General features: G+C 43.5%; 1 protein-coding gene across 1 annotated transcript in view; it reads left to right on the top strand.

The window, feature by feature from the left end:
* Positions 1 to 27,728, top strand: part of DLGAP2 (DLG associated protein 2) — a 3,577,612-nt gene that overhangs the window by 618,083 nt on the left and 2,931,801 nt on the right. Inside the window, exon 2 of the mRNA XM_069235822.1 lies at positions 13,859 to 13,940. The gene's annotated coding sequence lies outside the window, so the exon portion shown is untranslated. The remainder of the gene's footprint in view (positions 1 to 13,858; positions 13,941 to 27,728) is intronic.

Genomic DNA, 27,728 nt, shown 5'->3' with positions numbered 1-27,728 from the left:
ATAGTGAAGATCATCAAATAAGTTTGTCAGTCATTTGTCACTGTCAACGTCACGCTTAACAGCCTACCTAACAAAGATTAGCATCAGCATGTGGGTCTTCATGCAAAAAACAATTTGGGGAAAACATCTATTTTGAAAATATCTACCTAAGTAAGAATTTCTATAATCAGCGCAGTTGGTACCTAGTAGAAAAGCCATAAAATCGTCAGTCACATTTCCATAGCTACCTATCCAGGATGGTTAGGCAACAAGTCAGTCTTCGTCTTGAGGTCATCAATTATTCAGCTGCACATCAGGCTCACAGACCATAAGCCCAATATCAGCACCCCGGACAGCATCTCCTGACGTAATCAACTGTTCGCCTGCAACTCTGACTTCTTGCCTCTTGTCATGACTTTTTATTAGGGTCTCCCAGTCCATCCCCCTAATTGCTATTTGGTCAGTCAGTCGGCAGATATAACTTTAACCTATAGGTTTTGTTTACCAAATCTACTAATTTTCATATTTATTAGTTCACAAGATGTGGATTGGTTCTTCATGCGATGCCCTCATCATCCGGCTCATCAGGTATCGAAATTGTTGCATATTCCTCTTCAGTCAGTGCTTCTATTGTTCAAGTCCTGGGAAAGTACATTTAGCCTGCTCTACACACAATTGTATCAAATTGTCTTCATCATCTACTGTCCGTCGGTAAATTGCCGAAAAAAGTCTAGCTAAGTAACTTGAACTTTGAGCGGCTCAAGGCTATAGAGGCTTCCAGTACTTTGCAAAGCGTTCAGTATTTCAGGTTTTCGAGTATGTGAGGCCCAGGGAAGCTAGGTCTTTAGTCCAGCTAACTTAACACTACAAATGAATGCAAAACATAGGTTATACATCTCATTATGACTTATTATTAAATTTTTCTCATATACTTTCATAATTTCATACAATTTCAGTCATTTTAGTACACATGGTGATCACACCCTGAGGGCACATTTTCAAACGTGCACATTATTTCTCTATAATGAATTTCTCTACACAATTTCTCATTAGTAATTACATATAGATCATTAGTAATTTTCTTAGCATATCTGCTTCAACACTTGCCTTTCCTTTGTATAGTTTCACGCCAGAGCAGGGACAAGGGGTCCCTGAACCAGTGTAGACTGGCTTATGCAAGGAGGGCACCATCTGTGCCCTTCAAAGCATTTCCAGAGGCTCGGGGAGGCCACCCCTCCCCAGCCTGTAACACCTATTTCCAAAGGGAGAGGGTGTAACACCCTGCTCCCAAAGGAAATTCATTGTTCTGCCTTCCTGGTACTGAGCTGATCGGACCCCAGGAGGGCAGAACACTGTCTGTGAGGTGGCAGCAGCTGTAGCTGCATTGCAAGCCTCAGAGAGCTGGTTTGGCAGTACTCGGGGTCCATGGTAGAGCCCCCAGGATGCATGGATTTGGCTCCCCAATACCAGATTTGAAATGGGGGGACTATTCCATGATCTTAGACACCTTACATGGCCATATTTGGGGTTAACATTGTGAAGCTACATATAGATAGTATGTAGTGCACGTGTGTAATGGCGTCCCAGCACTCAAAAAGTTCCGGGAATTGGCCCTGAGCTATGTGGGGGCAACTTTGCTAGTTCAAGGGTGCCTTCACACATAGTAACTTTGCACCTAGCCGTCATTAAATGAAGGTTAGACATATAGATGACTTATAAGTTACTTAAATGCAGTGAAAATTGCTGTGAAATAATGTGTGCACTATTTCACGCAGGCTGCAGTGGCAGTCCTGTGAAGGGGTTTGTCTGAGCTCCTTATGGGTGGCAAAAGAAATTCTGCAGCCCATAAGGATCTCCTGGAACCCCAATGCCCTAGGTACCTAGGTACCATATACTAGGGACTTTTAAGGGGGGGGTCCAGTGTGCCAATTGAAATTGGTAAATGAAGTCACTAGCCTATAGTGACAAATTTTAAAGAAGAGAGAGCATAAGCACTGAGGTTCTGATTAGCAGAGCCTCAGTGGCACAGTTAAGCACTACACAGACACACACATTAGGCCATAAACTATGAGCACTGGGGTCCTGACCAGCAGGATCCCAGTGAGACAGGCAAAAACATACTGACATACAGGCAAAAATGGGGGTAACATGCCAAGAAAGATGGTACTTTCCTACAATATGTCACTGGGGATCGAATAGTTGTGTTTACAGCGCGCACTTTGCTCCCCATAGGTATTGATTTCATTCTTAGAAGCAGGTACAATTCAGCAAGATTGGTTGTTGCTTTCTACCATGTCATCTCGGTGTGGTTTTACCAGCTAAGTTTGGAGTCAAGTGTCACCCCAAGGTATTTGCTGGGCATCTGTGCTGCCATGGGCCTGATATAGCAATAGAGGGAGGTAGCGCTAGAGCACTAACCTCCCAGATGCCGAGCAAAGAGACGAGCAACCAGGAAGTGGGGCAGCAGAGTCTCTCTGAATGTGTCATGTGCCCTTTCTGCTCAAACAGCACAGGCTGCGGCGGACCAAATGGCAGAACACAAGTGCAATGCAAAATCAAGTAATTTTCTCTGTAAGTTACGCTTGCGTTGTCTTGGGGCCATAGCAGAAGGTTTGGGCATCATTCCAGCTTGAATGTTCCAGAGTTGTATCTATGTGTGCAAGCGGCCGCCTTCACCAGACATGAACTCGGGACACTCGTTACCTGTTATGACCAGTGTCCGCTAAACAGACATATAGAGACATTTAGACTTTCTGAACATTTTCTACAGCCACAGACCTCAATGGGTCTCTGAATACATATTTATCATGAATTTTAATGGGACCAATTAAATGTTAGTATGTCTGTCTCTTGTTATTTTAACGATAGCAATAATATTTCCCAATTAAGTAGTTGTTAATTCACGAGCTCGCAGGCTAAAAACAGATCTTCTCACATAGACATTGTTGCGTCATAATATTGTGTGTCAGCTCCAAATGAGAGAAAGGGATGACAGTGGAGATAGATTTTATGTTATAAATGAGTGATTCAAAGCGGAAACTTGACCCTCCCGGTACAGGCCCTTTAAGATTTAAGAGGACCAGGCAAGATGACAAATGGCTCTGACTGCGTCCTTACTGTTAATTAACGTAATGAGTAATATTGAGAAATTACATTTTCAAATCACTCCCATTCTTTCAGAGGCCAGTGAAGGTTCATAAATATGCAACAAGATTTACAAGTTGTCATATTCCGTGTTATTTTGGTTATAACAAAACTATGTTGTTGTGAAAATTAATGAAACATTTCCTAACTAATGTGAAGTAAAGTTTCAGTTATAATAAGGACACAGCGGTGAAGATTCTAATTGACTTTAGTTATGAAAAATCAGAACAGCCAAGTATAAACTATAATACCCAACGTTCCAGTGTGATAGTGACAACAAACATGATTATAATAACCGGTAAGTATCTAAAACACAGTATAACAGGTGTTATCTGCACCCACCAGTCCTCATTCTTTGTGTGGAGAGAATCCAACCATTCGTCCTGAAACATTCGTCTACACTCAGGTTATAGTTTGTCCTCCAACTCTGTAGAGTGAAAGTAAATATTTAACTGCAATGTTTCCCAAATAAATAATGTGTAATTCAATGTAATACTTGAAATGAACCAGTATATCTTAGTATCAGTTCACAACATCAACATCAACTACTACATGTTGTCACAAATGTAAATGCAATTTTTAGTCACTTCATATATCAAATCATAACTGAAGGCAGTTCTGAGTGAGATAATATTCGACTCTGTGCCCTTAATAGAACTGATGCTTTGCTTCAGGTTAGCTAGGATATTTGTCATACTATGGCAGACAGGAGGCTCAGATTATGCTTATTTAAATTTTACTTACAACCAAGTGTAACATCTAAAAAATTAGGTCAGAGGACTAGTCCTCTGCCCTGAGTGTGTTTACAATGTAGTTCTCGGTAGTAAGGCCTTGGATACCATGGCACCCCTGGAAGAGTGAGCAATGTATAAGGAAACCTCTATCCCCTCTTCCTGCACCCCCCCATCTGGCCAGCGTGGGGTATAAGACTAATGTATGGGGTTTCTTGATTAAAATCAGCAAGTGATTGAATCCCTTGGCTCTAATGACCCACAATGTACTCTCATATTCTTGTTGGTACCTTCGTACACACAATTTGGTATTGTCTGGAAATGTTTTATAGTAAACTGTCTAGGAGTTGGATTTGTTGCATCTAGGGGTGGTAAACATTACCACAAAGCAACATCATTAACTTGGTAAACAGCTGTTCCTGAAGATGTCATTATTCTTTGGCCAGTTACTACTATCCAGCTACCTTCTAAAGGTAGATGACCCACCAAGATAACAGATCTGAAAAACGTGACCGTAGAGAGAATCTGCCTACTTCGGCTAGCTCGCACAAGAAGTTTAGCATGCTTCAAAGCAACATCAACCCCCACGCTATTAATATTGCTCTTTGTACACCAACTGCATCAATTTGACCTGGCTGATCTGTATCTCCTGTGGCTACCTGATGTCCAAGATTATAGTATGAAGAACGCAGTTCCTTGTGAAATGCCTGGCAGTGACTATCTTTGCCTGAAAAGCGCCTTGCCATAAGTACCAGAAGGTCCTTGGTCATAAGGTGTAGCTCTCCCTTCAAACCCTAAAGGACGCCTTTGTATTGTGGGAGCATGACCCAGAGATTGCAATACAAATCTAGAAGTACATAGAACCATGTAATCATCGTTTCCGCTAGTTATCTCCTGGTCCGAGCTGCCACCCTGGTTATCTTTGTGAAAGAGGGTAAGGTGTATGTAGTTCACAACTTCACCCCAGTCTTGCAGGAAAATATTAGTCTAAGTTGTGTCTCCCACTGGCATACAGCTAAACAACGGAGACTTGTGCATTCATTCTGGACAAATAAGTCCCTGTGGGGAAGACCCCATCTGAATGTAAGACTCAGTAACAAATGTGGATGAGGGTCCTGATTGCTGGAGCTCCTCAGCTGATTTGAGTTCTAATGAGTTATTGAGTTGGTTTGGCCTGGAAGGTGAACAGCGTTCATGCACATTCCCTTCTCCATACATTAGTGTCAGAAATCCATAGCCATGTCCACTAACCTCATGGATTTGGTTCCACCCAGCTAGTTAACATATTGGACTACTGATATGTTGTCCATCATTAGAAGAATGCAACAACTGTCTTTGTTATTCACAAGGCTGTGGATGACAAAATATCATGCTAGGAACTGTAGGCAGTTCATTTGTAGGCTCAGTTATTTCTCGGTCCAACAGGCCCATATGGAGATATTCCCACCTCTAGCTCCTCAGCTCCAATGAATGGCATCTGACTCAAGATGCATTGTGCTGATCTAAAGATAGCACAGCTATTTCAGGCTTCTGTGTGGCCCAGCCACAATGCCATCTCCTTTCTGAACTTCTCTGACAGCAGAATTTCTTTCAAGTAGAAGATTTTCTTTCATAGATGTCTTATCTTAAGCCTTTGGAATGCACAATAGTGTACTTGTCCCATAAAGATGGGCTAGATGGAAGACGAAACGAGGGAAACTACCTTGGAGAGGGCGTGTAGGGATATCTTTTCCTTTGTGACAACTGTTCTCAGTTCCTCCCTTGATGTTTTGAATTTGACAATGGGCAGTTCCAGTGTACCACATTCTGTCTATTGTGAAACTGAGGAATTTACTTTTCTTCTTGGGAATCAAGTCTAACTCTTCTTGATTGAACCGGAAACCCAGGACCCTTACAAGGAAGATGACCATTTGAGCCTGCCCTATCCATGACTGGTGAGCTTACCATACACATGTCAAGCACTCCTAAACCACCTACTTGGTGTCCGCAAATGGGTCTATATTAAGGCACTTAATAGTGTTCCATAGGTACACATGCCTGTTGTCACACAGACTCCAAGTTCACTGTCTGGCCTGCTTGCCTAAAATACCTCAGTCGTGTCTGCATCTGCACTTATTCACCTTAATATACCCATTTATGGACACCAAGTATGTGGATTAGGTTAGCTTGACGTATGTATGGTAAATTCACCAGTTATGTCAGCATTATGGAAAAGATGTGGCTAGTGGTAGTATAATTAGTCCTGACATAAGCCGCAAGCATTTGGGAACATAAGTGACAGAAACATGTTGACCATAAGAAGAAGTAGGTATAACTAGAGTCCCAGGGCTTCTTAACTTTCCCCGTTTTAATCATACCAGCTGGCCAGATGAAAACAGAAGGGCTATCAAGCAGGTATTTCTAAGGACTAATCCTACCTCATTTACTACCCTATTCCTTTTTTAACAAAGTACTCCTGTGCATGTCACAGGTTGTAGCATGCCCCGTTCTGCAACATAACAGGGCGGAACTCAATAATGAAACATGCTACCCCTATTGGCAGAGAGTTCTTTAAAGCAAAAAGGATTATTTTCTCCTTAGGTCTCCAGGAGTGTTTTTCAATTGATCCAATCGAGTTGGGCTCTATAGTTTGTGTAAAATGCCATGATCCAGCCATCATTCTGATTATGTTTGCATCTTTATGCATGTTCTTTCATGCGACCTCCCACACTACATGCAAAATTTGGTTCTTCATATTTCATCATTTAGAATTACCAGCTCATGACTGCTGAACAAATCGGCAATCCGTGCCTTATATGCACAAATAGGGAATACATATTTATGTGAAGTTGATGTTGATTTATGGGTTCAAGGGTTAGTTTGTACAGTGGGGTCTTATGAGGGCATAAAGAAATTCCACACACAACTGGTATATAATAAATCCTATTTTAATTCAAAGGTAAAATTCCATGAGGTTATTCCTTACATATTGAACAGATTATATATCTTACAGTAACAATTCCTGGACCTGGCTCTCTCTGCAGGGTCACCCTCAAAGCTTTTGCCTTCACACTTCCTGTTTTTCTGAATTTGTGTTTGTTGGCTTTGGGACTCTGGGCATATTACCGCTGTAAACCAGTGCTAAAGTGCTTGAGCTCTCTCCCCAATGCATGGTATGCTGGCCTACCCCTGATTGGCACATTTAATTTACTTGCAAGTTCCTAGTATAAGAGACTTCATATATCCAGAGCCTGTACGTTAAATTCTACTCATGGGCTTGTAACATTCATTGTGTCACCGACTCAAGGAACACTTTAAAAAAATTGTCTCACGTCCGCCATTGCAGCCTATAGTGCAGTTTTAAACTGCAATTTCGTACTGGCCCAACAAACCCTTTCCCAAGTCCTAAACCTTCCCTTTTAATATATATATATATGTATATGTCACTCTTAAGGTAGGTTTAAGTTTTACATTTCCTGGTCACAGAAACTGCTAAAGTAGTTTTTCACTACTGTAAGGCCTATCACTCACATTAACTGACACTGGGTTACCTTATTACATTATTACATTAAATAAGTGCTAACTTTGGATTGGGAGCAGGTAGACAAGCCATGTTTAGACTCAAATTGTAATTTCAAATCCATGTTAATGGTAAAGCCAGATTTTCACTTACAATTCTGAAAATGAAAGTTGCTATTTCCTTTCCATCATCATTTGTGCCTTTGGTGTTCTGTGTCACATGCCTTTGAAATGCTCTGCTGTTGGGGTTCATGTACTCCTCCCAGAAAGTGACACAAAGTGGACTAGGCGTGGGCAGGATGGGTGGGGACAGAGCTGTGACCTGCCCCTTATGCACATCAAATGGCTTGGCCCTAGCACACACAAAGGAACCTGACATCAGACGTTTTGGAGCTTTAACAGGGGAAGGGAATAACTTTCCATAACCAGATGTGGGGTATGCAGGGTGTTCCCTGTTTTGCTTTACTGCAGACTAATAGGAAATACACAATTTCTGAAATAAATTTCTGGTATGCAACCCTTCAGTGCGAGAAACACATTTATCAAGGCACTTTGCAAGGTTTTAATAAATTATGTACAACACGAGTGCACATTTGAAGAAAGTCACTGCAGTGAAATAAAAGTGTACTGCTTTACTTTAAACTGAGAGGAAACCTGAATAAAAGGAATTCCACCAATGCAGGGTTCTTAGTCTGAGTAATACATTTATTAGAGCATTGTTTCAGGGTCGAATAGAGGAGGCATTTAGGTCAACTGCAGCAGCACAAATACAGTTCCAAAACTAATCACGGCCACAGAATAATAATGCTCATTAAAACCAACAATGAAAATACACTACTTTAATCATGGATTATATATTTGCATATACAGCTATTATATATTTGTGCACAATGCAAATCTAGAAATTATAATCAAAAATAATTCATCAATATTGGGCTCGCTTGCTTCATCTCCTTGCCAGCAACAGACTGTGAACCCAGTCGACCGTGAAGAAAGAACTACCCTCAAGGGAGTGGCGGGGACAAAGGTACCCCTTTCATTCCTGAGTTCAATATTTCTACAGTAGCCTAGTTTCCTCTTCTTATGTATTTTGAAGAAGCTGGAGAAGAGAATTCTCGAAATCCCTCCACTCCTCCAGTGAGTTGTGGTTCAAACACTGTCCAAAAAAGATTGTTTTTTGGAAGGGCACTTTGTAAATTGGCCATATCCCAAGGTGCTCATCCAAGACCAAAGCGTTCCTTGTGGTACCATAAACATCATCCTTATCTCACTCCTTCCCCTCCATGTTATGTTCCAGCCCTTGGTGAGAAAGATCACAAAGAAACATGAGCAAAAAACACATTGCTTAACTTGTGCATGGAAAAATACCTTTACCTCCTTCACGTCTAACGTGACAGTGGTTATAGCTAAGTTAAGCACACAATGTGGTCTGTAATCAGAATGAAGCTGGTGGCTGGCAATTTGATGGTGTGTGAAGCTAAGCTACGCACAAAATGGAGTCAGTGGTCAAGATGGAGCAGTGGTTAAATACAGCACAAAATGGAGTCAGTGGTCAAGATGGAGCAGTGGTTAAATACAGATTTTATTATATTCCCCTACACACAAAGACTGGCACCAGGTATAAATATTGCACCCTCAGAACAACTCCAGTACACTCCTGGAGTGGGAGACATTACAGAAGAAGGATTGCCATGTCCCCTCAGAACACTGCTCTGGGGCTACCAGATGACTGCGTTGCTGCTTGAGGCCTGCCTTGCTCTCTGAGAAGGAAGCTGGAGCTGCTCCTTTCATCCAAGGATAACCTGAGTGACTCCAAGGGTCAACTGGCTGACCTCCTACCTTAGCTACATATATACAACAAACTCCAGAGGCCTTCCTACAACTATTCAGCTGACTTACTGCACTGAATCTATCTTGTGTTGCAACTTTACTTGCCTGAGCCCTGTTGGCCTTTGCTGGAATGAGTTCCTAATCCCTGAAAGGTGTCTTCCCATATTCTGGACCCTTGGTTTGCATCATCTGAGCTCCTCCTTGGAAGAAAGGTAAAATCCTGAGGTTTTTGGATTTTCACAACTGTGAACAAGGCCTGTTTGTGCCAAGAATCTGCCAGCTGCGAAATTTGAGAAAGTGACTCTCTGGTGAACCTGACTCTTCGTGCTACAGCGTTCGACAGCAACAACTGGCAATGCGAGATCCGCATTAGTTTTCTAAATTGGTTTTAGATGTTGCTTTTGTGTTATTTTCACTTTATTGCTGTTTGTGTGATGCATACATACTCTACACATTGCCTCACAGCTTTGTGCCAAGCTACCAGAAGGTTATGCACATGTTAATTTAGTGACTTTTCTGGTTCACCTTAACAAGGATTATACTTGTTGACTGAGTGGGGCCTCCAACGAATAACCCAATTTTTACAACAATTGTTTGATTATTCAATGATTTGTCCCCTTTTTAGAGGTCATGTGTGGAATAATCAGCACAACCAGGTTAATCAAAGGTGCAGATTTTAGACTCCGCATACAGCCAAGGTAGCAGGGAGATCAAAGATTAATGCTTTCTGGGCTAAACATGTGGATTAAAAAACATAAATTACCATACTGTTTCATTTTGTTGTGGCTAAGGGATATATAATTTAAATTACACTGGCATAAATAGTGTATTTTTAGAAAATTCACATTATGCTTGTTATGCACATTTCCCCACATTATGTTGTTATACTACTTTACATAATTGTATGTCATGTGTGATAAACTTTTACCACAAATATGCCACTCTCTGTAAAAATGTACTGCGAATGCACAGGAGTAACAGAACAAGAACGACTGTAGTTTGCTGTGCTTTTGAATAAATTCATCTTTGCTCCAAGAAATTGATGTGAGGTCGTGATTATAAATTGTAGCATGAAATTATATATTTGCATTTTGTGTAATTTTGCCAAAATGTTGTGTAATTACTTAAAAGCAAATTATGCACATTTCCCACATACCTACTGTACCATCACTGAGGTCATAGTGATAACAGGTCTGTCAACTACCTGGTTTGGAATAATATGGCATACAGGTGAGGTGCGATCCTTATATATCAACTGGAGAACCTGGGATTTCTTGTTTACTTAAATGGCTTTCTGTGGCTTAACAGATATCAAACTTTGTGATACAATCATAGACATAGTTGTGTGTCTGAAATTAACTGACATCTTGTCGTCCATGTTGCTGTACCGGTTATGACGCTGTTTCTCCAGCACCGTGTGGTTTGCGCACTGGTCACCCGTGCACTAATATTAAAGCACTTTCTGTAATTTACCGGGAATTTCATGACATAGGCTTGCATTTATCTTAATCCGGTTCAAGCTGTACAACTCCTCCAGAACTCTACCTTCAGTCAATATGTCAAATAGGGAAACAGACTTGGAAGATCGACTAGCATTTTAGTGCGATTTTCAAACTTATTTCCAGCATAATATCCTCGAGTTCTGTTGTTGGGAGTAACGTTTCCTATCCCTTTACCAAGAGGCTAAAGGGGGTCATTATGACCCCGGCTGTCGGTGCAGTAGTGGAGGTAGTACCACCAACAGTCTGACGGTACATACCTCCAATCATATGACATTGGTGGTTTGGCCAAAGCCAAACCGCCAAGTTAACACACCGACTGCCACAACAGTAGCGACCGCCAGGCTGGAGACTACAATCTCCAGTCTGGAAGCCGTCAATAAGCCGCCCATGGCATTTTGACCCCGCCCATTGCCATGGTATCCGTGGTTTCTGTACCACCACAGAAACCATGGCTGTCGGCACTATCATGGCCATGGTAGTGCCTACAGTCATGGCACTACCATGGCTGTAGGCACTATCAGTGCCAGGGCATTCCTTCCCTGACACTAATAGGGGTCTCCCCCGCCCACCTCCCTCTCCCCAGAGTCCTCACCCACCTTGCCCCTCCCCCTCCTCCTGACCCCCCAACTATATACACACATACACGCACATACATACGCACCCATACACACACACATTCACCCACGCATGCATATATTCATACATACTCACAGAAACACTCACGAACATACATCCAGGCACACACACAATCACACGACACAACATGCACGTACACACACACCCACTCATGCACACACACATTACACATGCATGCATGCATTCAAACAGTCACACACACCCCCACACACGCACACAACACCTCCCAATCCCCTCGCCTGTCGGGAGAACCCAACTTAACTGCTTGCAGGGGGTCCTCCAGCAGAAGACGGGACGCGGTGCTACTGCCAGTAGCCGCGTCCGCCAACAAAACACTGCCAGACCGTATCATGGAACATGATACGGTAGGCGGCGTTTTGCTGGCGTGGTGCTGCAGCTGGCAGCAGCTCCACCTTACTGCCATCCGCCGCCATGACTGTAGCCAGAATTCCGCCAGCCTTCTGGCAGAATTCCAGCTATGGTCATAATTCAATGGATGGTCGGTAGCCACTTTGACGGTATGTTGCCAGCCGTCGCTGTGGCGGTAGGTGGCATTTGCCGCCAGTGTCATAATGAGGCCCTAAGTGCTGAATGCCACTGTTAAGATTTTCCTTCAACATTAACATATTATTACAGAGTACAAAAACATATCAACATTAGGTGCATGTTTACAGCAAAGACAAAAGTACATTATTGTTCAAAGTAGCTTACAGATTTAGCCAGCGTCCCGAGTTATCCAGTGGGGCTTGTGCTATGGAAGGGTGCTAACTCAATATAGAAACCCATGTATAGGGCCACATTGTTTCAGAGCTCCATCATTACCATAGGAGAGATGTGTCCTTTGTCATGAAATTGATTAGGAAAATGAAAAACATATAATAGCTATAAGGACTGTGAAGTCCATTAACATTCTGAGGCACTCATTATGAGCTAGCCATTGCACCTGATAAAAGCTGACATTTGTTCAGTATATATCAGTTATGAAATATTCTCCTATCAAAATTCTTTGGGAATCAACATACTGATCTTCATGTTCTAGTATTTAGCAAATATTTTCCCCTTAAATATTGACCTGCTGATATTTGCCACAAAACTCATAATTACAAATGTTGCGTTAACAAAAATGCTGTTGTAACTCTTTTCTCTTTTGCAAAATAATTGTACAGTTTTATTAGCTATAAAAGTGATGATTCACACATTAGCTGACCTGTTTAGAAGAGGAGCATTTGTTGTGGCCAGCAGAACGTTTGTTTTATATTTCTGTCTTTATATAGTTATATGTTATCGATTTGTATTGGATTAAGCTGGTTTCTGTACACATTTAAAACAAAACAAATCCATAATAATTTTTGTGACCCTGAAGGTGGCATTAAGACTAGATTTGTAGACCTCTTACCTACCCGTGCTCCAAAAATATAACTCCTGTTAGATAAAGCCTATGTGACTGCAGTTGCCTGCCCTACTGTTTGTTTCAGAATTCAGTGATGCCACATGGGATACATTGTCTCACGGCCCATTGTCCACAGAAACAGTGTCCGCTGGTATGATTTCTTTCGGTTTCATAGTATTGAAGTACCTGAGTGCAATTCCTAAATAGCTTTGCTGCATACCCGGGCATGCTCGAGAATGACTTCGATTATCCGACTTATGCGATGTCCCAGTAGAACCTGCCATGATCTTGTACCTATTCAGGCAGTACATTTTTACATATTTGTAGTGAGTGAGATAAAGGTTTTCTTTTGTAGATTCCACCCTCCGTCTTCTATATGGTTTCGAATTTAACCTTGCCAGTTTCAAAACAATTGCCATATTTGGTTTGGTTATGTTTCTTTATTTTTACATTTCTGAATCACTTACTTGGCCACTCTTTCTGAAGCTCGTGGATAACACCTCACCAAATGTATTTCAATAAGCTCTAAAAGCAATGTATTTGTGGAGATTTCATTTCCACTTTTTCAGTTGTGTTACTATCTTCCTCTAAATTGCAGTCTTTAGTTTATCTACTTTTATTATGGTCTCTTTTACCTTTTGCGTTTAATTTGCTCTTTGTTTAATCTTTTTGCTTGTGTTTTCTTCTCTTAAATCACTATTTATCACAGGTTCACCAGGGGTGAAGTTTAAGGTTCTAACTGTTTTTCAATTTGATATGTACTCATTGTGAGTTGAAATAATTCTGCTGCCAATGTGATGTTACTATCATTTATGTTTTTCATATACAATGACGTGTATTTATGTAAATCCAACATCTCCTCTTTCTTTGCCTCCTCCCATAAAACGAATCGTTCAGCATTCTCTTTTTTTAAGTTATTTAACAATTTATTGGGTGTCATGAAGTGATTAAAGGAGTACTTGTTGTGGGTGTTTCTGCAATTATGATGTATAACATTCTCACTCACCTATGCCGTCTCAGAAAATGGTGCTGCCTGCCAACCCATGATTTCTTTTTTTCAAATACGTTTTAACTGTTTAATTCACTTTATTAATGTCACTATTGCTTTTTAATCCTTGTATTATTCACGAACCATTTTTTTTGGGCAGGATGCTGGCTCTTTTCTTGGAACCGCTGAGCTCCTTCAATGTTGTTCTTGTCACTGACCAAAGAAGACCCGCAGCCCGCGTGGTAAGACATACTCTCTTTGTTTTACAATTGAAACCACCCTTATGCTTGAACTTGAAGACTGCATTAACATTTCTTACAGTGTCTGTTCCAACAGGATGACAGATAATGCGATTTCCTTTATCAGGATGTAAAGCTTTGTTGTAGAACGTCTCTTGGCCCTTTCCCACATCTACGAATATTCATACTTTTAAATTTATTTTTTCTGCAGTTGCATGAAGTGGATTTTTTTTTTGCATATGTTTGATGAAACTCCCACTTATCCCGAATTCACAAGAAGGGGTCTAGATGCTTTGGCTCAGTTCTGAATGCTGTACCTAGCAGTTAGTACAGTACTGCTTTACTGCTAATGATGTCTCAATGGCAAAAAAAATGTGTAGTCTTATCTTAAGGATTTTAATGACCTACTACAATAAATTGAAGTTAGAAAAACGTGACTGAGCCCATGGCATGTCATGTGACCGAATTCATTCCCCTTTAAGTACAAGACCAAACTAAACTTTTCTGCCAGATTCATCCCGACACATATTGGACCCTTCAGCAGCCTACCTAGTTGCATTTGAGCACGGATGGCTGACACAACACACAGTTTGAAACGGGCATTAGCTGAACTGAAATGTTTGATTTCAACATTACCACCTACAGTAAAACACATAAAGAACGCACTTCAAAACAATAAGCATGTGTGCGGTGTCCTGAATAATAAAAAGCAGTTCATATCTACTTCAGGACAATTTACTGAAATCTAACTGAGGATGGACACACCCACTACCAAAGTCAGTATCACACAAACTTGCCTCTACATCCCTGCATGCCACAGAGGCTAGTTTATTCATTCAAGTCATTAATGTTATTTATTCATTTGTTAACCCCTGTAAGGTTTCCACATTGCTTTACTGAATTGAGAGGCCATTATTTGTGGGGTTAAGGTTGGAGTAACTTTGACCTTGTTTGGTTCATCAAAGTAGTTGATCTTATTTAGAGTAAGTGTAACTGAATGGCAACTAAAATATGAAAGATGGGACCTTCTACACAGGTTGGATTCATGTAGAGATGTTATTCGGAGATTGAAACAGGTTGTGCTAAGACAGGACATCATTGCATTGATTGCATCTCGAGGGAGGCTGATTTTAGATTGCATTCCACCTTTTCCATGGTTGTATGTGATATTGTGTAATTCACATAAAAGATGGGAGTAAACTGTGACTGAGATGTTTGATTTAATTTAGATGATGTTATAGTTCACAAAATTGCGGAATGTGACAATAAATACATCTCTGATAGTTAAACAAACTGAGGAGGATTTTCATGCACTTCACTGAGAGCTCGCTATATGGCCAATCATTTGATTGAGAATTATGACTTTGCAACCGAGCCCAAACTAGATCTGATATTTGTCACTGAGACATGGCTAAAAGACTCTTGTCATCCAGATATTGCTGTAGCTGTCACTAACAGATGTCAAATCTTTTGTACTGATCATTCTTCACGCCTTGGAAATGGATCAATAGCTATCAGCAAATCCTCTCTCTTTATTTCTTCCTTGTCTACGGGTACCTGTCTTGATGTGGACTATATTTCAATAAACAAAAATTATAAGCATTGCTATCAGTATTAAGGATTTTCTGGCATATTGTCCATCTGTTTTTTTAAGTTCCTTCTTAAATTCTTTTTAGAGAACATTGACCCACTTCAATTAAAATCCAACAAGGTAAATATCCTTGGGGGTTTTAATGGCATGGCTAAAGATACGTCATGCAGCAAATCTCACAGCTTGGCTACATCTTTGTGAAAAAGTAGTTCATAAATTGTGGTGGATTGGTGTCCTCCACAAATGAGAAAGTTGCTATTATGTTAGATCCATTTACAGATTTCAGTAATTTAAACCTGAGCTCAACCCCTGGTGGCTGTGGCACAAAGCAGACAGACGTAACTTGGAGAACATTTATAAAGCATTTAGAAATATCAAAATAGTTAAAAAGTTAAAACACGACACAGTATAAATACCACTCCAATATATAAAATGAAAGTAAACTTTAATGAACGAAATGACAACGGAAAAACAAAAAATAAATGAGGGGAACCTGAGATATGTATTTTTAAAGATTTAAGTGACAATAGCACCAAAAAGTGCAGAACACAAACAGTAGTCAATGGTTGTGGTACACCGAAACCTAGGTGGAATTTGAGGCTGACTGCAAAGAAGCACAGGCTGGAAACACCAAGTGGATTGGCCCCACTAGGGACCAGAAAGTATGAAAAAGTTTCTAAGTCCCAGTCAGAAAAGGTACTCTGTCCTTTTTCTGAGGAAAAACTGTTTTCATGCAGGACACATTCCAAATTCAATCCGACGCTGTGGAACTGATGGTCCAAAGCTTTTCACGACCTGTCCTCTTGAAGCTCTGGAGAGCTGCAGCAAAAAATGTTTTAAAGTTCTCAAACTGTTCTTGGTGCTCAAATAACCACATGGGTAGACTTTCAAGTCCAACAGGGCCCCAGGTGGAGCACTTAAAGACCATTGGGGTGCCAGGCAGAGTGCAACAGCAAAGTCCAGTCCAGGTCCTGTTGCCACTGGTCACTGTGATTTTACAATTTTCTGTATGTTCCTGGAGCCACCAAAGAGATTAGCCGTATGATCCTTACTGGGTTTGAAACAATAATGGGAGCTGGAAGAGACTTACGCTAAATAGCCTTCCAATAGTTCAGGCTGATAAATGGGCAATTTTCTGAAAGTTATCTTTATTTAATATTATAAAAAATCTGACTTCATCATTGAATTTAAATACCTTTTAAAAATAGTGTTTAAATATGTTTGTAGTTTGTTCCATTTCAGAGTTAGCAGTATTAGTATTTTAATCTGTACTCTGTTTATCTACATAGGACAGCTAGGCCTTCCACACAGAAAATAGTTTTTAGGGCCTTCTCACTGTAGGCACTTAGCAACATACCTTTTCTACATGACCATCATTTAAATGTAATGCATCCTGCATTGTGGGCCACTATTTTTAAATAGGGGTGACTTACTAAAATTTTAAGTAAGTTTTTTTCCTGTTAAAAAGGTTTATTTTTACAATCACACTGCAGGTGTTACAGCGCAGCAGTCAGGCTATCATTGAAGGTATGATGCCATATTTTCCTTTGTCATGCTAGTGGATAGCACAATAACTGCTACAGTCTAGAGGTGACATTTACTTTTTCATGCCATGCTAGTATTTACACACCAAAAACAGTGGTTGTATAGAAAAGTGAAATGTGCTAATTAGGGATTAGTCAATGTGTACATGCTTTAGGAGTCAGGCACATACACTGGGCACTGGACAGCAGTGACCCAGTTTGCAGAGTCTAAAAACCAGCAATACAATAAAGCTAAAAATGGGGATGACCATGCAAAAAGGGGCATTTTTTCATAATCTTGTTTAGCGCTTGATCAACAGCAACTTATAATAGACCCCACACATCGTGCAGGGCATATACGCTATATTAATTTACCTCCATCACTTACAGCATGATCCTATTTAAAGGAAGGTCCATCTCCTCTGGATCCACATTTAATGTCTGCCCAATAAAAGTGATACAGTCTATTGCCCCTTTCATTGCCCCAGCCTTGACTACACCGTGCAATTGCTCCTTTGCTCTGGACCAGTTTCATAATGAATAGAAAATAGCTCTTTTAATTCCTCAATTAAAAAAAAGCTCCTGGCACACCCGTATGTAAGAGCTGATGACAGGTCGATCTTCTTGTTAAGATTCCTCTGCTAAAATTACTGCTTTGTTGAGCACGACCTTCCCCTAACTGTAGTTTGTGTGATCAGAAAGCCTTGGGCCTTCCCAGTTATCCTCAGCACGAAAATCTCCAATCTTACTAAAACCGGCGCGCTCCCACCTCTTCACCAAGACTTCGTTAAGCTGGGTCCCCGAATGTAGAAAAATCTGTGAGAGTGGAGTGTCAAAATGTACAGAAGGGATTGAATATTTTCTAAAAAAAATCCAATCTTTTCTTGAGAAACCATTTAAGAATTTTATAACAAACTTTTTTAGGCGATTTCGTCAAGAGGGCTGGGTTCCGGATATTATGCTCTCTACATATTAATACCCGAAAATCAGTAAAAAAGCCCACGGAGTATTCTAATTTAAAACTAGCATAATAGTGCAAAAAATGCATAATAGTAATCTTTGAAATTTGGCAAGGCCAGTCCCCCCTTCTCCTTATCGGCGTACGGTATACTCAATGCGGCTCGGGCCTTTCGGTTCTGCCAAATAAATGAGCGAAATAGGGATTCCAGTTTTTTTTTTAAAGTTGCGTTAGAACACACGGAATAGCCGCAAACAAGAAATTGAAAAGTGGTAGAATTGACATTTTAATTAATGCGATGCAGCCTAATATAGAGAGAGGGAGAGGCCTCCAACGAGTCAGTAGAGCCTGAGTTTTCTGAAGTAAAGGAGTGACATTCAGCTCATAGAGATCACTTATATTGGACGAAAAATAAACCCCGAAGTATCTTTTTGGATTGGGATTTACACATTCTCTTAATTCAGGAAGATGACAACTAGGGGTAGTACCACAAAGAATAATGTCAGGATAACCCCATGGAAAATCATGATTACAGTCAACAATGATTTTTTGCTGGTCGGATCCTATAATATATTTCTGCATGTTTTAAGAGACTTGGATGTTAGTTCTATCATTAATGCCCAATCTTTGGTAACAGAATTAGTTGCACCTTCGCGGATAGGGAATGCAGGGTCATGGAGAAGGCTCTTGGCAGAAAGGGTCAAAGTGGATCTTGGGATAAGAGCTCAGATGAAATGGGTTAGTCAGGAGGGCATAGAGGTCTCAGGTGACTACTGGGAGACTATTAACCGCCTGAATTTCTCCGTGCTACGAGGGGCTAATTGGCATCGAATGATATTTTTTAGCAAATGGTTGTTGTACCGAACCCTGCAAGCCCTATCTCGTATGTGGACTGGCCACCCTAATATGTGTTTTCGTTGCCAGGAAGTAGGAGCGACAGGTTGGATCCGTACGATTGCGACATGCCGATGTATACAGGGATACTTGGAAGTTTTTTTTTGCAATTTTAACATCCATTGCGTTGGTACCCATATCTCCCAGCATTCGCTTGTTGAGCTTGGGCTATGACCCCGAGGCAAGACTTTCCTCAAGATGGGAGAAGCTCGTATTAATAGCCGCTGCGGTGGCTAGGTCACTGTTGTTGAGAAACTGGCGGTCTGAATTATCTCCTACTAGTCAAGAATGGTATAATAGGATGGAGCAAGTTAGACTTCAGGAGATGAGATATGCTAGTAGAATAGGTAATGTTAAAAAGTTCTCCCTGATCTGGGGACATTATTTCTTAGACAAGTTTGGCTGATCTTTCTTTTTGTTTCATTTTCTGAAAGTGACAATGTATCTTGTTGTGTACTGATGTTTTTTTTCCTGATAATAAAATAAAAAATAAAAAAAAACAATTTATATAGCACTTAATTTTTAATTTTATTTTATTTCTTTATAGTATTGCATATCCCATTGTAGGGTTTCAGAACTCTTTACATCACATGCACACATTGACAATAAATCATACCAGTGTGTAATAAGACAGTGAGGGTTTCAAGGTGCAGAAGGCAGTGGCACACATATCATTTATTGGTAGGGATTATATGTTAAGAGTCCATGGCTGGGAGAAGTAGAAAGTCTGGATTTAAAAAGTAACGCTGTTCTTGGAGCTACACGTACAAAAAAGACTTTATCACTATCCCTTTTTAACAGCCTTATAATAACAATAGATTGAGAAAAATTAAGGTTCTAAACCCATTCCTTACAGTTTGCTTGAAGGTCCTTGATGGCGGTTCATAGCTAATTGGGCCACATTAAATTAATTCATAAACTTCAAGTTATAAAAAAAAAAGAAGAGAAAACAAAAAGAAAGCCTTGTGTATTTACTGAGCATCTGTCCTAGTTTATCAGATGTAAGTTGAAGATAACTAAGGCATGATATACTCAAATATGGGGTTAAACTGACAAAAGCTTCTGTAGATATTTTTGAAGCTAGAGTTTCCAATAAAATACATGAATCAGCAGTATTGTATCTCGGGTTATCCTTGGAAAGCCAAGCGAAATCTAAAATTAACTATGGGACGTTTACTCTCCTTGAGAATGTGTGACAACACCTCAGATTAACCTGGAGATGGTTACTCTACTTGTTTTGACTAAAAATGAAATACTCTTCAGCCTTTGCTACTTGTTAACTAGTGCAAATATGAGGGATTAAATATTATGTTTAGTTTCTGTTCTGTTTAGGGCCAATATCCTGGCTGGAATGAACCTTTTTTTAATTTTTTTTAACATGTTTATGTTTTAGTATTTCTGTTGGTACATCACCTTAAGTCACAGGATCAACACTGCTGATATGTCCATGCAAGTCACATGTTCATTGCAATCAATAATTAGCTAACGAACATTGCTATCATTTTATATGCACCCCACACTGATAACTAATCTCCATCCCACTCCGTGCACAGGGTAATCTAGTACAGTGTGAGTTGTTGCTGGGTCTCTGGTCAGGGCAGTGGATCGAGGAGGCCGGGTGGCTGCGCACCATCCATGTCATCTCTAGGCTCTCAGGTACCTATCCGGTTCAAGTGCAGTAATTAACAATCCCAACATACTAAACAATACAAATTGCTCAGTTATGTGAACCAAACTATGTGATTTGTAGGTGTGTCCACATCTGCATGCAGTGTGGCCAGAGGGGGAGCAGGGTAGGAGGGAGGGGCGACAGGGCACAAGTTGTTCACGCTCTTGCCTGGAGGTCCTAGATGTCTTGCTTAGTCGTGATCCTAGTTTCACTGTTTGTGCAGGCATTTGCAGGTTGGTCCATTGGGGCTTCACACATGTCCCACATTCCCACAAATTCCAGCCACCAGGGAGCTATCGGTCTGATCCTCATCGCTCTCATTTCTTCCCTCTGGGCCCACTCCTCCACCCTAGCCCAGCGTGAAACATCTGCCACCCATGTACTCAGCCTGGGTCCCGAGCTAGACTTCCAGGGCATCGCCACCCTCCTACGTTCCAGTCTGAGCAGTAGGTCAATAAATCTGTTCCCAACCTTTTTTTGAGGGGGTCTATCAGAGAGTCCCAGTAAGCAGACAGCTGGGCAGTTGTCCATTTGCCTGTCCAGAGTGCTGTTAAGACGAGCAATGGCCTCCCTTCAAAAGTGCTGCAGCCCTGGGCATCCCCAAGTCATATGGCAAAAGTCTGCTTTGCCCAACCGGCATCGTGGGCATGCCCCTGAAGTTGTGCCATATATACGATTAATTCCATGCGGGGTAAGGTTGGTCCTGTGAACATAGTCATACTGGATATACTTCAGGTGGGTGTTTCAAGAGATTTCGTGTTTGTTGGCCAGGGTCCAAGTCCACTCAGGGTCCATCAACTGTCTCCCTAGGCTTTGCCCCACCTACCTCTCATTCCCTCCAAAGTGCGGTGCACCATCCCATTCAGGGCTCTGTAGAACCATGTTACCAGGTGAGAACCGCCTCCCGGTATCATCATAGACTGTAAGATTGTAGTCAAAGTGTTTACCTCGCTTCCGTCCCCCCAAATGTCTCTCAAGGCTCAAACTATAGCCTCATAGTTTAAGAACTGGCTGGCAGGCAGGGCCGTCTGGTCCGTCAGGTCAGCAAAGAGAATCAGCATCCCACCCTGGAGCAGGTCCCCCACTGAAGCTATCCCCGCCTCCGTTCAGTGTTGTAACTGTCACGTAGTAAAGAAGGAGCAAGGTTCTCAGTGTGGGAGACTTACCAGTGGGAGGGCAGGGGCATAGGGACCTTTCGTGTGCGTTCGTCTCAGGACCCTGCCCTCCCACTGGTAAGCCTCCCACACTGAGAACCTTGCTCAGTCACCAGTAGGCTTGATCCGGTGGGGGGGCATCTCCCCCATAGTAGGAAGGACAGTAGACCTGCCTCTTGGTCAGGTCCTTCATCTAGGTGGACCATTGAGGAGTCCAGTCCGTGGAGCCATCTCGCCAGCCACTGGAGTAGAGCCACCAGATGGTACAGTTCAAAATCGGGAACTCCAAGCACCCCCCCACCCTCTGGTGGCAAACAGAGCGTCGCCAGTGCCACTTGCTGGCGCCCCATGTCCGACACCAGCTCCCGCAGGAGCCTGTCCAGGGTACACAGCCAGGCCGCTGGGATGAGCAACGGCAGATTGACAAAGTAGTAAAGAAGGCTGGGGAGCATCACTATTTTGGACAGGGCAATCCGAGCCATAATGGGGAGTTTTAACGATCTCCAAAAGGCTACTGCCGATTTCAGAGCCCTGCCCTGGTCTTTCAAATCATGATAGATCTGAATTCCCAGATTCTTAAAAGTACGGGGAGCCTACTGGACATCATCTGGGCAGGAGAGCGAATGTGGCATCCCTGCCACCACCGGGAAGACACATGTCTTGCTCCCATTGAGGCGCAGGCCAAGAGGGTGCCAATATCCTCCACCATCCGCGGAAGCACCGTGTTCCCATCTCATAAATAAATGAGGAGATCATCAGCATGGAGGGAGATAATGTGCGGTGTTCCCCGCTTAATCACTCCCCAATCTCTGGCTTTCGCTCGGAAGCTCGCTGCCAGGGGCTCAATCGCAAGGGCAAACAATAGGGGCGAGAGGGGGCAGCCTTTTCTTGTTCCCCTGCAAATAGCATAGCTTCTTGAAATTGTGTGCCCTGTCTTCACTCTCGGTGTGGGTCGAGTATAAAGCAGGTTAACCCATTGCACCCTTTGCTGCCCCAGCCCAATCCTCAGGAACACCCCCTCCAAGTAATCCCAGCGCATGGTGTCAAAAGGCTATTCCAGGTCAACTGACACTATCATAGCCGCCAATCCTAGAGGGCGTGGGTTATCATAAAGGAGAGAGTAGAGTCTCTGTACATTACGTAAAGTACTACGCATGAGTATAAACCCATTCTGGTCTGTATGTATGAGGGGCTGCATGTGTGGGAGCAACCTAGACACGAGGATTTTGCTAAGCACCTTGATGTCAGTGTACAGCATGGATAGTGGGCGGTAATCAGCCACGTCAAATCATTCCGTTTACCCTTGGAAAGATGGATGACCATGGCCTCCCTAGTTGATGGCGGCAATTTGCCCATCTCATAAGCCTTTGTATAATCTCTACCATCCGGGAGCGTCAGTGTTCCGGTAAAGCTCTGATTGAGTTCTGGCGGGAGTCAGTCAGTTCTCGGAGTTTTCCCCATCGCCTGAGCTATGGTGGCAGTTCCCACTTCCATCTGTGCCCCCAACGCCACCACATCCTGTTCCGTAACTGTCACCAGTTGCAGGCCCGCAAGGTAGGTCTGGAGAGAGTTCAGGTCAGTCCTTTCCAGCGCGCTATACAGACTTGTATGGTAAGACTTTCACTCTTTTTTGATGTCTGTCGGTAAGTATAGAAGAATCCCAGTTCTAGATGTCAAGTGGGTAATTGGCGTGCCCCTGCTCTCTGGTTTGACCAGCCAGGCTAGTAATCTCCCAGCCCTGCCTTCATCTGCATGCAGATTGCCCAAGTACGTCCTGTAGTCGTAACAACAAAGGTGCTCTAAAGCTTCAGTGTGGGCTTCGCGCGCCTCTGCTAGCTGTTAAACTGCTCCTGGGTCTGTCCCAACCCTGACTCCCACCTACGTAATTCTGTCTCTAAGCGGGTAAGTTCTAATTCTAGTTCCTTCCTGATCCCTAATGTGTGTCCAATATAGTGCTTCCTTTTGACCACTTTCAGGGCTTTTCATTCCATTCCCCTAGAGGAAGCGGTCCGCTTGTTCAGAGACAAATAGTCCCTCAGCTTAGAGGCTGGTGCAGTGCGGAAGACCTTGTTCTCAAGGGCCCTAGGGTATAACCGCCATGTTTGGATCGGGGGCGCCCCCTCAGTGTCTGAAGTGTCAGCAACAATGGGCTATGGTCAGAGAACATCTTACCCAGGTATTCGGTGTGTAGAACGTCACTCATGAGTGTCGTGGAACAGAACATATGATCTATCCTCGTGTGAACTTGGTGGAGAGAGGAGAAGTGTGAGTATTCCTTACTGTGAGGGTGTTGGGTCTGCCAGGAATCTGCCATTTCCCAGTGGTCTAGCCATTGCGCCAGGCCTTTTGCTACTCTGAGTATTACAGCTCCTGTTAGTGGAGGGGAAGAGCGGTCCCAGACCAGACCAACAACACTTTTGTAGCCCTCAGGAAGTAGGGCCCATCAGAAAATCACAGCAGTCGGGCCGACAGGGTCTGCCAGAAAAGATTCTGGTCCTGGTTAGGGTTGTATATGTTCCCCAGGACTATGGACCTGCGATTAAGGTGTCCCTTCTCCAAGACATACTGCCCCTCTTTGTATATATCTAATGTGGTGGGCTTGAAGAACAGCCCGCCCGCACCCATATCAGAGTGCCTCACACATAGCCTGAGTAAGTAGCGATGAAGAGCTGTCCCCGCCAGCGCCTGCGAAGGGTATCGGCCTCAGACTTCATGAGGTGGGACTCCTGTATGAGTGCAACCTGGACCCCACTTCTCTTCATATAGGTCAGTATATTGTGCCGATTTAATGTGGTCCCCATCGCTGGAATGTTTCCAGACATCAGTTTAATAGGAGTACTATTATTGAGCATTTTGTTTTGTGAGTTGCAAGGTCCTCACGTCCGCTCCTCCAGGTCCTCTCTCCAACTCCCAAACCCCCCCACACCAGAAACCCCACACCTATTGCATATCTTGGCCATAACAAGAAAAAGGAAAGGAATCGAATGCAATACCCAACTCCCCACCCAATAGCAGTCCAGCAACGTCCAACTGACCAAACTGGTGAAAGCAAACTTCTACAGTCTCTCATTGTCGCCCTTCTGGAGCAGTTCGAGGGCGAATAAGGGGTCAGTTGTCTAGACGCCTTTTATAGTCCATCAAGCTTGACTGGGCCGACCTCAACCAGTTGCAGGTTGCCTATCCAGCCGGAAGCCAATAGCGGACCGTGGGTAAGCCCTCCAGGAAGTGTCAGATCATGTCTTCTGATGTCTGGGGCATCACCTAAGGGAGCTCCTCGTTCACACTGACAACAGAGTCAAGATCAGACATCTCTTCCATTTCGTGGAATAGTTCCTATCGCTGTCTGAGGCAGATGACTCCATCAGTGATGCAGTAGTCTGGATCACTGCGCGTCCTCCTGTGTGGGTCGTCTCAAGCGGTCAGTGACAGGTCTATCCTTAGAGCGGCGCCTCTTCCGCCGACAGCCAGCAGCACTTGGTGGGCCCTTGAACTATCAAGTTTGACACCTTTGCAGGATTCAAGCCAGTCCCATTCTGGTGTCTGGCAAAAGTGTGTTTTGCCGTACCCCATTATCTTCAGCTTGGAGGGGAAGAGCAGGGCTTATCAGACCCTTCATGTCGCAATGCCTTCTTCACCAATCCCGCTTCGCCTGCACTGAAGCTATATAGTCGGGAAACATGTTGACTTTGCCGTTCTCTACAGTGAAAGGGCCCGTCTCCCGTGCTCTCTGTAACAGTATGTCCCGATCCCTGTAATGTAGCAGTTTTGCCACCACTGGTCTGGGAGGCCGGCCTGGTGCTGGAGTTACAGGGGTGTTTTTTGTCCTCTATCACTTCCAGTATCTTGTGGAGAGTAGCTTGCATTTGGGGGGGCTGCGCAGGTTGGTTTGGTATCGGCTCACCCATGCCACACTGTCTGGGCTGGGTGGTCTCTGCGCCTTGGGTTTGAGGCATTGTTGCCCCATTGTAGGGCTTCGTGGGCAGTCCCCCAGTCGTCTGACAATCTCCTGCGCAGAGCGACCAGAGAAGGGACCACTTGCCAGCACTGTCGGTCCCACCCCAGACGCCTTCTACTGATGTGCCTCCGACCCCCGTATGTGAATCTGGCAGCCGGTGCATAGCAGGCGAGGCCCTTCCTCTTCCCCCCCTTTGCGGCTATGAGGATGGCTTCTCTCCAGGTCTCACAGTGGGTTTGCCGAGAGGTCAGCGCTCACCAATCCCCCACACTGGAATGCCTCCTCAGGGGCCCGGCTCTCTCTGTTCTTATTTCTGTCTGTGCCACACTCAATGGCCCCCTCTCTCAAAAGCCGGCTCCGGGCAGCAGACATAGCAGGGGCTCCTCAGCTCTACGACAAGGCAGCTGCACTCCCCCAAGAGGCCACCGCCTTCTGAGTACTGCAGCTGCAGGGCTCCTTAACCTCATATCCTCCATCGGGGGTTTTGTTTCCTGCCCTCCGAACCAGGTCCTCCCTCCTCGCCTGGCCCGGTGGATGAGTATAGGCCCTGGCGCGCAGGATGCCTGGGCCTCTTCAGGCCTCTCGGTGCTGGGGGGCAGAGCGCCACTCTATGCCCGTTCCCCCTCCTCACCTTTTGAGCAGGGCCAACCCGGGACCTCTGGTGATGGGTCTCCTCCGACGGTAGCCACTGCCAGTAGAGAGACCCAACGCCATTGTCTCGCCGTCTCTTTCCATGCGGCCTGCTTGGGGTCCACGCTACTGAGCGGCCACCATCTTGTGTTCCCACCAGCACGGGCCTTTTGGGTGCTCCCACACTCCTGCTATGGGCCACCCCCGTCCTCGGTCACCGCCGGCAAGGGGAGCCCCAGCACTGCAGGTCTCACCAGCTCATCCTCTTTGGGCCTCTTGGCGTCTTCACTGCCAAACAGCTGTCATCTTGTTTTCTCACTGGTGCTGGATTAGTCTCTTTTTCGCCTGCCAATTACATGCGTAGCGGGAGCCGTAGCTGGGCTTTGCTTGCTCCCCCGAGGACCTCTGTCTTCTGTACAGCTGGGGTCCTTGTCTCCCTGCACCGCCCCCCGGCTGTGGTGTCTATAAATGAGGATTGATGCAGGCCGGACCTGACCTCTTTCGCTATGCGCCCGCCATCTTCGGCAGTTGGTTCCGCTCCCCCCCAGCTGGAATAAACTTAAAGCTATTGATTGTAATATTTATGCGTTCCCCTGCTGCTCTCATTCATTCTTTTAATTTGCTTCTTTTTAATTTATGCAGGTAATACTCAGATAATTTTACATTGATATGGTGAAAAAATCTCTTCTACAGCCCCAATTAAAAGACTGCTTATGTACAACTGCAAAGTGCATGGGCAGCAATTGACTGTGGCTAAAGGCATGCAAAACTGAGGTACTTGTTTATTTGGGGCACGGAGATCTGGACCTGCCTCCTCTTCCTGCTACTTCTTTAGGGTATGGTGGCATAATTATGGTTCATACCTACAAACCCAGCACTACCTGCTTCTTTTTAGAAAGGCAATACATCAGCTCATCATTCTCTTATGACTTGATTTGGTAAAGCTTTTTATAACAGTCTTACAGCTTACATTGAGGCCAGACTAAAACCTATTCAGAATGTGGCAGCACACCATATTCTGGAGTCACGTCTACTCTTCAATTATTTGAAGTCTTTACACAGGCTTTCTATCGGCTAAACGTGTATTTTCAAAGCCTTGTGCAAGTCTCAAGTCTCTCCATGCCTCCTACATCAGCTAAATGACTACCCACTTCAGTGATTGTATTCCCACGAGGGTCATATGTGCCACTTCTATATTTTGATAGTTCCCAGGGCAGAATGAGGTGGCCGTGCTTTCTCCTTTTTAAATGCCAAAGCCTGGAACTTGCTTACATTCCACATGCGGTCAGTCAGCTACCAACTAAAATTTTAGAAATCTCTGAAAAAACAGTTATTTACATACTAATTGGTTCTCATCTGGTTCTTCTGACACCGCCAGGAGAGCCTTTTCTTAGGTATCTGCAAGTTTAAAAAAAGG

This window comes from Pleurodeles waltl, chromosome 5 (genome assembly GCF_031143425.1).
Source record: "Pleurodeles waltl isolate 20211129_DDA chromosome 5, aPleWal1.hap1.20221129, whole genome shotgun sequence".
NCBI lineage: Eukaryota > Metazoa > Chordata > Amphibia > Caudata > Salamandridae > Pleurodeles > Pleurodeles waltl.
Note: the sequence above shows the minus strand (reverse complement) of the source record. Positions and strands in the feature narration are given on the sequence as shown.